At 42.4% G+C, this 12,408-nt stretch overlaps 1 protein-coding gene and 2 long non-coding RNA genes across 4 annotated transcripts in view; 1 reads left to right on the plus strand and 2 right to left on the minus strand.

Moving 5' to 3' along the window:
- BRD1 (bromodomain containing 1) overlaps positions 1-12,408 on the minus strand; it is a 536,782-nt gene that overhangs the window by 81,740 nt on the left and 442,634 nt on the right. The gene's annotated exons all lie outside the window — the stretch shown is intronic.
- LOC147750675 (uncharacterized) lies at positions 2,291-2,743 on the minus strand. The gene is made up of 3 exons (XR_015310141.1): positions 2,605-2,743; positions 2,433-2,512; positions 2,291-2,337 (listed from the first exon to the last, which is right to left on the minus strand). It is a non-coding gene; the product is annotated as an uncharacterized LOC147750675 (long non-coding RNA).
- LOC147750676 (uncharacterized) lies at positions 8,481-8,899 on the plus strand. The gene is made up of 3 exons (XR_015310142.1): positions 8,481-8,549; positions 8,645-8,715; positions 8,798-8,899. It is a non-coding gene; the product is annotated as an uncharacterized LOC147750676 (long non-coding RNA).

Genomic DNA, 12,408 nt, shown 5'->3' on the forward strand with positions numbered 1-12,408 from the left:
GGTTTCTTTTCCTACTTAGCAACTTATAGCAGGTATTTTCTGTCTCTGTGTCTTCGGACTTTAGGACTTTACCCTTTTCCGTAAAATAGACCGAAGGCTTGGCTATTCCAGCTATAATAAACAGCTTTGCATAGTGTACATTTTAGCTACTGCAAGTAGCATTAGGAAGTCCTGTTTTAGGGGAACAATCGGAGCTTTTGAAATAATTACATACAATGAGCACACTTGTCAAAGACATAGAAAAAACTGTAAACCAACTATTAGAGTGAGAACCAATTCCTCATTCGTGGAACAAAACTTTAAAAAATGCACTTCTTTAGTGACTTTGAAAACAAGCAGTGTTGTTAGGCTGTCAATAGGTGTCCCATCGGACCTCTTTTGGCCACATATGGTAGTGCACGCTGCAACATGGCCAGGCTGCAAAATTGCAGCTCGGAGACTGTGCAAATTAAGAGTGAATGGAAGAGAGCTGCTGACTTTGGAGCTGGAGAACCAGGTTTGAGACTTGGCTCAACATCGTTTTCATGCAACGCACTTCAATAGCTCGGTTGAGTATGCTCTATATAAAAACAGCAACAACAAAAAACGCTTGCAAAATGAAACAATTAATCCTCTTGTGCTCTAGAAGCTATAAATGCTCGCTTCTAAACAAGGGGAGAGTGATCAGCAGTGCAACACTTGCTGCAGCGGAGAAAAGAACCCAACAAACAGGAGGAGGCAGCTGTAGCCAGAGAGGGAGCGAAGAGCTGCTGTTCACAATAAAAACAAGCTGGGAGGGGTGGGAGGTGTTGTTCTGGGAAGTCAGTGGAGATTAAGTGAACTGGGAGCAGCAGCCAGGACTGATTGAAAGACAAAGTAGTGCACTGAAGGAATTCATATGGCCCATAGTTAAAGCATCCATGTAGCAGGGTCAGTCTCCAGGGCGGAACAAAACAGCCAAGGGCGGAACAAAACAGCCAAAGGCGGAACCAAATGTATGCTATTGCTATGCTATGTATGCTATTGACCAATGGAAACAAAGGAATTTGTAAAGGCAGAGGAAAAAAACAATGGAAAGTGATGGGTGTGTTTAAAAGCCCATAGGCTGAATACCACATCTCCAGAAGAGACAATGCAAGCGCTGCCTAAGCGAGACCTAAAAGAAAATAAGTTACTTTCCTGTAACTATAGTTCTCCAGTATTAGAAGCTTTCATAGATTCACATGCTTGAATCATTCCCCGTCATTGAGATGGGAGTCCCCGGTACATCAAAATAGCAATGCTAAACAAATACAAAACAGAAACCAGGCCTAGGCCCATTTCAGTTTTGTAACATATCTATGTCATTTTGTAAAAGAGATCAAAAATAATTCCTGAACCAATCAGGACCTCTCACCCTCTAGAACACTCCTGAGAGAACCTTAGACCTTCAGATTTTCACAGCACATGTGCAAAGATACACCTGGAAAATCCATAGGTGAGCCTCTCAAGGCAGGAGGGTGGGTTGCATGTGAATCTATGAAAGCTTCCAATACTGGAGAACTACCATTACAGGGAAGGAACTTTTTTTCGTACTCCAGTATTGGAACTTTCATAGATCCACATGCTTAAATCAGAGTAGCTTTTGTAAAAAAACGGAGTTTGGTCCTGGGACAGAGGGTCAGCTGGACCTTATAATACTGAAAAACAGAAACAATGCTGGCCCTCAAGATAATTTTACCTCGCAATTTATGAGAATACAAACAAGGGAAAAACCTTTTGTTTGTATGGGTTATTTTATTTAAACCCTTTTTATCAATTTTTGATCATTTTGAGAAACATTTTTATGGGTGAGAAAAAACACTAGTTACAAACATTTACAATATTTACAACTATCATACATGCGAATATCATACAACAATCAATAACTAACATATATACAGATGAATCCACAATTATATACAAGCTTCTTTTACAAGAGAAAACAACAGTTCGACCATCACAAATAATCAATCTTTGCGAAGATTCAAATCATTAGAATGTCCCACCAGGGTCAAAAAACAGAAAAAGGCAACAATAAATTGAATTAGAACTCTTCAATCAGTTAAAGTTGACAAATAACTTAAGGCTTTGCTACATCAAAAAATGCCTATTTGCCGTTTTGCCGACGCGTTTCGAATCTGGATACAATCTCAGATTCTCTTCAGGGCTCTGTCAATGTGGTATTCTACAAAAAGAAAGGAAGCTTGTTTTAACCACCATTTATAAGTTTGGGTCCCCTATCAAGACAGAAAGTCGCAGGGTTTTACCTTTTCGTATGGATAACGGGTCCCGCGGTCCAATTATTCAAATGAGAGGGCTTTTGGTTAGGCAGAAGTTCTGTTAAAAGAATATGTGAATGGGAATTGGTTACCAGACCATTCAGAGACGCACAGTTAGAGTGGTTCCACAACTGAAAAGCACACAAGTCCTACCTTGGGTTGTGAAACACGGGGACGCTACTGTTTCCCTTCGCAATATGAATTCTCCGCTGACAAGTCAATAGCGCTGCCGCCTGCAATGCAACAGACATGGGCTGTACTTACTGCAAGTTGCTTTACTGTAAAGACTGTTTACGGAGTTACAAATAGTTGCAATGGGACATACCTGGAGGTTTTAATAAGGAGCAAAAGATGGTTGTTGCGCCGATCCCAAGGATCCTTTGCTATCGGGCAGGGAACAGGCTGGAATTACCTCCGCGGCGTGCCACAGGGCGTGCTTCAATCGCGCTAGTTTCTAAAACAATTATCTTGAGTTATTAAGCGCAAAAACGCCGTGTTTTCTCTACTAAAGTCTAAGGACACGCTTGCACTCACCTCACTTTCCAACTGATGGGCCAGGAAATGCGAACTCATAGGTGGAAAACAACCATGTGAGGTTCCTACATCATAGCAAACCCGCCGCTCGGCATTGTGGTCCATGGAGTTTCTCAGGCATGCAAAATGATATTACAGGCGAGAAATCTCTGATAAAGAGTTGAGCCCCGTTTGGGTACTGTTAAACTTGAGTATCAGATACGCTTCTTTCTTTAGTAGCATTTGGTCACTATTTATACCCGAATTGGGTTGATTCAGATTGAACAGCACAGTCCACTTGAACTCGTTTTCCCCATGATTGTGATCAATGAAATGTTGAACAAGGGGCGCTGTGAGCACTTTGTTCTTGATGCGTGACCTATGTTGCGTCATGCGTGTGTTGGCTTGTTGATTTGTCTTGCCTATATAGATTTTAGGACAAGGACAAATGATGGCATAAACCACATTTTTGGTTCTGCAGTTGGTGAAATTCAAGTGGGTCCACATTGTGGTAGTGTGGCGGAAAATTTTCCCTTCAATGGTTGTATCACATGCGATACAATTCCCACATCTGTGGTGACCCTCAATTGGTTTAAGTCCCCATTTAGACAATAGGTCGCTTTTTGGTTTTAATGTTCTAATGTCAGCGCGGACTAGTTGCTGGCCAATATTCTGGTTTTTTCTAAAAGCAAATATTGGACGGGGGAACGGCATTCCCAGTTCTTCTAGCAAACGCCAGTGTTTCAGAACCATCTGTCTTATTTTATGGGTTTCTGCACAAAATGTGGTGACGCAGACTAAACTCTCAAGTTCACGTTTATTTTTTGTCTCAAAGAGGCATTCTCTAGGTGTATAACGCGCCCTCTTAAAAGGATGTTTCAGTAATTTTTTGGGGTAACCCCGTTGCACCAATTAGTCACAGAAATGTTGGCCATGTTGCTCAAACTGTTCAACTTCTGAGCAATTTCTCCGGATCCGGAGAAGTTGCCCATATGGCAAGTTCGCCCTCAAATTTCTCGGATGCGAACTGCCAAAATGAAGGATGGTGTTTTTATCCGTTGTCTTCTTAAATAGTGATGATTTCAAAATTCCTCCCACATTACTTATTTCTACATCAAGAAAGGTCATTTTGACGTTACTTGAGTCAAGTGAAAATTGTATGTCATGATGTCTTGAATTTAACCAGTGGTGAAAGTTACTCAAGTCGGAGTGGCTCCCCTGCCACAGGAGCCACACGTCGTCGATGTAACAATACCAATGCATTATGTTTTGTGAATAAGGGTTATTTGTCTCTATGAATCTTTTTTCGTATTCGGCCATATAGAGTAAGGCCATTTCCGGAGCATAAGGGCACCACATCGCGGTGCCCTTAACCTGCATGAAGAAGTCGTCATTGAAGCGGAAATAATTCTTTTTCAGAGTTATTTCAGCCAGTCTCAGTATGAAGGATGTGGGGACTTTATGGGGTCTCTCTCTGGAGTCAAGATAGAGCTCGATCACCTCTAACGCTTCCTCCTGCGGGATTTGCGTGTAGAGGGACGTCACATCCATTGTTACCATTAGTTGTAATGTGTCGTCAAACAAAGTGCCCTCTACTTTTGACAGAAAATCCGTGGTGTCCCGTAAGTAAGCCTTAACTTTAGTCACAAACGGCTTCAAAAAGAAGTCCACAAATTTGGACAAAGGCTCAAGACACGAATCACACCCCGAAACGATCGGTCGTCCGGGGGGGATCGGACAAATTTTTATGGATCTTAGGCAAAAAGTATGCCACCGGAGTTCTGGGAAATTTTTTGATTAAGAAGTCCGTTTCCTTTGGGCCCAAGAAACCACTCTCTTTACCATTTTGTATAACATCAGCGATCAGGGATTGAATTTGTTGTAAAGGGTCTTCCGTCAATTTACGATACCATTCCTGATTATTTACATGTGAACATCCTTCAGCTAAATATTTGTCTCTTGGCCAAATGACAACGGCACGCCCTTATCGGCCTGCTTTATTACCAATGAGGGATCTTCCTTGAGATTTTTTAATGCTGTCCGTTGTCCCTTAGTGATGTTAGGTTTCACAAATTTCTGCTGATGTTCTAATCTATTGATGGATGACAAAAGAATTTGTTCGAATGCAAGTACTTGCTTAGGTATGTTCTGAGTGGGTACAAAAGTGGATTTATTCCTGAGACCTGTAGTCTCCATGTTACTAGTTGGAGGCTGGTTGGCAAAGAAAACTTTGAGTCGGATCTTGCGACAGAATTCTAACGTTTCCAACTTTATTTTAGTAAAGTCTGTACGTCTGGTGGGAACAAATTTTAGCCCCAAATTCAATACTGACTCTTCGTCCTTTGACAATGTCCGAGCTGATAGATTAACTACGGTGGACGGGTTTTCTACGACTTGTAGAAATTCCTCCGGGTTCGCATTTCCCATTGTGGTTTGAATCTTACTTTTGACTGCTGGCCTTTCTCTAAAAATGATGATGCAGATTACAAAAAGGGCTTTAGCTGCATAAACACTAAGTGCAGCAGGGACCTGATGGTCCATACTATAGAAACTGCCCAGAGACTATGTGCTAAGGAACTACAAGAAATTGAGGAACTTACTACGGCCATCAGAGACAACCAGGTGGTTTCAGACTCTAAAGCTCTTTTAGAGAAAATTGACAAAGAGATACAATCTTTCAAAGATAATACAATCAATAGTAAGACAGCACAGTACGAAAGGGACTCCAAATCCTTTACACTAGAAAGGGCTTATCCCTTCCTTAAAGACGATTTCTACTCCCAACCAGAATCTCGAGGAGCACTTTCCAACTTCCAAGGAAGATCTAGAAACAGGTATAAAACTTTTTCAGAAACCTCGTCCTCTGAGTCATCTGGTTCGGACTCAAGAGGAGGGAATAATAAAAAAATAAAAAAAAAAAACTCCTTTTTTAGAGAAAGGCCAGCAGTCAAAAGTAAGATTCAAACCACAATGGGAAATGCGAACCCGGAGGAATTTCTACAAGTCGTAGAAAACCCGTCCACCGTAGTTAATCTATCAGCTCGGACATTGTCAAAGGACGAAGAGTCAGTATTGAATTTGGGGCTAAAATTTGTTCCCACCAGACGTACAGACTTTACTAAAATAAAGTTGGAAACGTTAGAATTCTGTCGCAAGATCCGACTCAAAGTTTTCTTTGCCAACCAGCCTCCAACTAGTAACATGGAGACTACAGGTCTCAGGAATAAATCCACTTTTGTACCCACTCAGAACATACCTAAGCAAGTACTTGCATTCGAACAAATTCTTTTGTCATCCATCAATAGATTAGAACATCAGCAGAAATTTGTGAAACCTAACATCACTAAGGGACAACGGACAGCATTAAAAAATCTCAAGGAAGATCCCTCATTGGTAATAAAGCAGGCCTATAAGGGCGGTGCCGTTGTCATTTGGCCAAGAGACAAATATTTAGCTGAAGGATGTTCACATGTAAATAATCAGGAATGGTATCGTAAATTGACGGAAGACCCTTTACAACAAATTCAATCCCTGATCGCTGATGTTATACAAAATGGTAAAGACAGTGGTTTCTTGGGCCCAAAGGAAACGGACTTCTTAATCAAAAAATTTCCCAGAACTCCGGTGGCATACTTTTTGCCTAAGATCCATAAAAATTTGTCCGATCCCCCCGGACGACCGATCGTTTCGGGGTGTGATTCGTGTCTTGAGCCTTTGTCCAAATTTGTGGACTTCTTTTTGAAGCCGTTTGTGACTAAAGTTAAGGCTTACTTACGGGACACCACGGATTTTCTGTCAAAAGTAGAGGGCACTTTGTTTGATGACACATTACAACTAATGGTAACAATGGATGTGACGTCCCTCTACACGCAAATCCCGCAGGAGGAAGCGTTAGAGGTGATCGAGCTCTATCTTGACTCCAGAGAGAGACCCCATAAAGTCCCCACATCCTTCATACTGAGACTGGCCGAAATAACTCTGAAAAAGAATTATTTCCGCTTCAATGACGACTTCTTCATGCAGGTTAAGGGCACCGCGATGGGGTGCCCTTATGCTCCGGAAATGGCCGTACTCTATATGGCCGAATACGAAAAAAGATTCATAGAGACAAATAACCCTTATTCACAAAACATAATGCATTGGTATCGTTACATCGACGACGTGTGGCTGCTGTGGCAGGGGAGCCACTCCGACTTGAGTAACTTTCATCACTGGTTAAATTCAAGACATCATGACATACAATTTTCACTTGACTCAAGTAACGTCAAAATGACCTTTCTTGATGTAGAAATAAGTAATGTGGGAGGAATTTTGAAATCATCACTATTTAAGAAGACAACGGATAAAAACACCATCCTTCATTATGGCAGTTCGCATCCGAGAAATTTGAGGGCGAACTTGCCATATGGGCAACTTCTCCGGATCCGGAGAAATTGCTCAGAAGTTGAACAGTTTGAGCAACATGGCCAACATTTTTGTGACGAATTGGTGCAGCGGGGTTACCCCAAAAAATTACTGAAACATTCTTTTAAGAGGGCGCGTTATACACCTAGAGAATGCCTCTTTGAGACAAAAAATAAACGTGAACTTGAGAGTTTAGTCTGCGTCACCACATTTTGTGCAGAAACCCATAAAATAAGACAGATGGTTCTGAAACACTGGCATTTGCTAGAAGAACTGGGAATGCCGTTCCCCCGTCCAATATTTGCTTTTAGAAAAAAACAGAATATTGGCCAGCAACTAGTCCGCGCTGACATTAGAACATTAAAACCGAAAAGCGACCTATTGTCTAAATGGGGACTTAAACCAATTGAGGGTCACCACAGATGTGGGAATTGTATCGCATGTGATACAACCATTGAAGGGAAAATTTTCCGCCACACTACCACAATGTGGACCCACTTGAATTTCACCAACTGCAGAACCAAAAATGTGGTTTATGCCATCATTTGTCCTTGTCCTAAAATCTATATAGGCAAGACAAATCAACAAGCCAACACACGCATGACGCAACATAGGTCACGCATCAAGAACAAAGTGCTCACAGCGCCCCTTGTTCAACATTTCATTGATCACAATCATGGGGAAAACGAGTTCAAGTGGACTGTGCTGTTCAATCTGAATCAACCCAATTCGGGTATAAATAGTGACCAAATGCTACTAAAGAAAGAAGCGTATCTGATACTCAAGTTTAACAGCACCCAAATGGGGCTCAACTCTTTATCAGAGATTTCTCGCCTGTAATATCATTTTGCATGCCTGAGAAACTCCATGGACCACAATGCCGAGCGGCGGGTTTGCTATGATGTAGGAACCTCACATGGTGGTTTTCCACCTATGAGTTCGCATTTCCTGGCCCATCAGTTGGAAAGTGAGGTGAGTGCAAGCGTGTCCTTAGACTTTAGTAGAGAAAACACAGCGTTTTTGCGCTTAATAACTCAAGATAATTGTTTTAGAAACTAGCGCGATTGAAGCACGCCCTGTGGCACGCCGCGGAGGTAATTCCAGCCTGTTCCCCGCCCGATAGCAAAGGATCCTTGGGATCAGCGCAACAACCATCTTTTGCTCCTTATTAAAACTTCCAGGTATGTCCCATTGCAACTATTTGTAACTCCGTAAACAGTCTTTACAGTAAAGCAACTTGCAGTAAGTACAGCCCATGTCTGTTGCATTGCAGGCGGCAGCGCTATTGACTTGTCAGCGGAGAATTCATATTGCGAAGGGAAACAGTAGCGTCCCCGTGTTTCACAACCCAAGGTAGGACTTGTGTGCTTTTCAGTTGTGGAACCACTCTAACTGTGCGTCTCTGAATGGTCTGGTAACCAATTCCCATTCACATATTCTTTTAACAGAACTTCTGCCTAACCAAAAGCCCTCTCATTTGAATAATTGGACCGCGGGACCGCGTTATCCATACGAAAAGGTAAAACCCTGCGACTTTCTGTCTTGATAGGGGACCCAAACTTATAAATGGTGGTTAAAACAAGCTTCCTTTCTTTTTGTAGAATACCACATTGACAGAGCCCTGAAGAGAATCTGAGATTGTATCCAGATTCGAAACGCGTCGGCAAAACGGCAAATAGGCATTTTTTGATGTAGCAAAGCCTTAAGTTATTTGTCAACTTTAACTGATTGAAGAGTTCTAATTCAATTTATTGTTGCCTTTTTCTGTTTTTTGACCCTGGTGGGGCATTCTAATGATTTGAATCTTCGCAAAGATTGATTATTTGTGATGGTCGAACTGTTGTTTTCTCTTGTAAAAGAAGCTTGTATATAATTGTGGATTCATCTGTATATATGTTAGTTATTGATTGTTGTATGATATTCGCATGTATGATAGTTGTAAATATTGTAAATGTTTGTAACTAGTGTTTTTTCTCACCCATAAAAATGTTTCTCAAAATGATCAAAAATTGATAAAAAGGGTTTAAATAAAATAACCCATACAAACAAAAGGTTTTTCCCTTGTTTGTATTCTCATAAATTGCGAGGTAAAATTATCTTGAGGGCCAGCATTGTTTCTGTTTTTCAGTAAATCAGAGTAGCTAGCAGTCAGTAGCACATTTTCCCTTAAATAATTCTAAGAGCGTGCTCCAAATTGTCAGTCTTTTGAGAAGCAGATTTAACTGAGACCATCAGTTCCCGAACCAATAAGTATTGCGTACATAAACATTTGCATATTTCAAAACACACCATAATAGGAACTTATGACGGTCAATTATCATATTAAGAACATATATAATATACATACAGAAGTGTGAAGGGGAGAGGTCAACGTTACTGGAAAAGGTTCCTCAGCACCGCATGTCCTACAGCTACATCATTCTGAGTGGCTGCATCAACGTAAGAATGTCTGGTGAAAGTGTCGGTACTCTTCCAGGTTGCAGCCCTGCAGGTATCTTGGATAGGCACTCCAGCAAAAATAGCAGTAGATGTAGAGCTTGCTCTTGTGGATTGAGCATGCACCTGTGCTGTCAGAGGCTTTCCTGACACTTGATGGCAATACTGGATTGCATTCGAGATCCAATGAGCAATGCCCCTTTTGGACAGAGGATAGCCCTTCCTAGGCGCACTGAAGGATAAAAAAAGATGGGCCAATTTCCAAAATGTCTTTGTTCTTTGTAGATAAAATGTCAGACAGCGCTGAATATTCAGCAAACGAAGAGCTCTTACAGCCGCAGTTGTCGGTAGTGGAAAGAAGGTTTTAAGGATAAGAGGCACTGTTTTTTGAGATGGGTGTTGAGAGTTCTTAAATCCAGGATTGGACGCCATTGATCTAAGTTTTTCCGTACCACAAAGAAACATGAATAGAATCCCTTCCCTCTCTGGGAGTTTGGCACCAGTTCTATCGCTCTTTTTTGGAGCATTGCAAGAATTTCCAAGCGCAGGAGATGTAGGTGTTTTACCTCTTGCCATCCTGAAGGAGTACACAGTGGTATGTGAAGGAACTCCAAAGTATGGTTGAATTGTATCAGATTGAGGACCCATCGGTCCGTAGGTATTTTTTGCCACTGGTGAAGGTGATTAGAAATCTGCACCCCCCCCCCCAGGAATCTGTGGAAAGTTGGGAACAAAAATAGCCAGAGCCTGAAGTTCGTCATTGGCGTTGCGAGGTATGTTTTCCCCGATGTCCTGCTCTTCCTCTGGGGGTACATTTCCCCCTGACTGCGGCTGCCGTTGGACACACCCTGGTCGATAGGCTGGGAGGATGTAGCGTAGGAGGGATACCTGTACTGCAGAAATCCACCACTTTACGAAGGAAGGCCCCTTCATCTAGCTCCTCTAAAAGGCATTCTCCGATATTGAAGCTTCCCTAAAGCCTTCCACGTATCAGTATCTTTCTTTGTAACTTGCAGTGCATCGTCGATGTGCTTTCCAAGTAAAGCTTCTCCATCGAATGGAAGGTCTAGAATCTTAGTTTGCACTTCAGGTCTAAACAAAGTAGCTCTGAGCTATCCTTGACGGCATAATACCACTACAACATCCAGCAACCTGAAGGCCGTAGTAGCTATATCCATCGCACAATCTAGAACCTCCGTAGGTGCTCTTTCGACCTCTTGGAGAATTTAACTTACTTCCAATTTGCACTAGTCAGGAAGTTGATCCACATACGGAGCCAGGTCGCACCACATTTGTAGATCATATCGATCCAGAATGGCAAGGGAATTAGCCACTCTGACCATTAGAGTGGACATTAATGAAAAACTCTTAACAGCGTTATCCATGCGCCTGCCTTCCCTATCAGGGGGCGTGATGATGGGCACAGAAGGGTTTTTGGATTTTCTCTGTGTTGCCTGAGAGAGTAAAGAGTCCGGTTTGAGATGACCCACCAAGTAGGCTGGAGTGTCCTCTGGAGCCTTGTATTTCTTTTCCAATCTGGATAGCACTGGTGTCACTGTAGCTGGCGTGTTCATGACCTTGAGTCCTTCCTCCCACATATAACTCACAACAGGGATAGCCCTCACTGATTTTCTAAATGGTTCTTTAAAATCATCTAAAAAACCGTCAGCATGGGAAGTTGGCATTGGTAGATCAAATCTCTTGGCAGCCCTTTCTAGTAAGTTGTGAAAACCATCAATATCTTCTGGTGGCGAGTCAACTGGTACAGGAAATGGAGAAGAAGGTATGGGAATGAGGTAGTAGTCCCACTCTCTATGCGGATCCCTCAGTTCTCTTTCTTCCTGGTCATGAACTGTAATTCCTAGAACTTGTTGAGGAGCTGATGGAGGTGATTTCTGTAAAGGTTCCGCCAGCAAAGTTTGAACCCTCTTCGGAGTAGACGGGATAGAACGTGGCCGAGGGACCAATGTAGGTTGTTCCTGAGGTGCCGATGTTGGAGGAATTCTTTTCCTACAGTGAGCTAACATAAACTGCAGGTCTGTTAGCAACGATGAAGGCATGAAGACAACCTCCTCCTGATAATCCCTATGGTATTCCTGCTGAGGAATATAGTACCGACCTTCTCCATAATCCTCCTCAAAATCATCCTCTTGGCACTTGACATGCAGCTAGCCAAAGAATCGGTCATTCTCTTCTTCAGAATCCTGCTCTTCCAACAGGTGAGAAGGCAACAGAGGTGTAACCTTGCTGGGTGAGGTAACTTCTGATATAATTTGTCTTGTACTAGCCTTTTCTGTTTTTTCAGGTATTTTTTCACTTGTAGATGGTACCGCCGACGACGCCATCATCTGGAAAGCGGATATCGGCGGTGATTTGGAAACCAAGCGACGGTATAACTGCTGTAGATGTCGTTTTTACCGTCAACATAGCCATCGTCGCCGTAGTTACCCCAGGCATCATCGAGAGGATAGTCGTTGATGGTTTACTTAACGGTGACAAAGTCTTCAATTACGAAGTCATCGACACTGCCGTGGACGCTCGAGCGGTAATTGTCTTTTGCTTGTATTTCGAAGACTGGCAAACCTCTGCACTCGTTGGTGAAGGCTTGATCGTCAACGGCCCTATCGACTATGGAGTTTTTGTCGACGGCTTTTCTTCAAGAGGCACAGAAGAAAGCTTTTTGAAAGAGTGCCTGCCTAGAGGGGTTGCATTAGAAGGCTCAGAACTCACCTTTTTTTTGGTTATTTGTCCCCCGAAGCATGTCCCTTTCTCTCCT

The sequence above is a fragment of the Lissotriton vulgaris genome, chromosome 1_1 (assembly GCF_964263255.1).
Source record: "Lissotriton vulgaris chromosome 1_1, aLisVul1.2, whole genome shotgun sequence".
NCBI lineage: Eukaryota > Metazoa > Chordata > Amphibia > Caudata > Salamandridae > Lissotriton > Lissotriton vulgaris.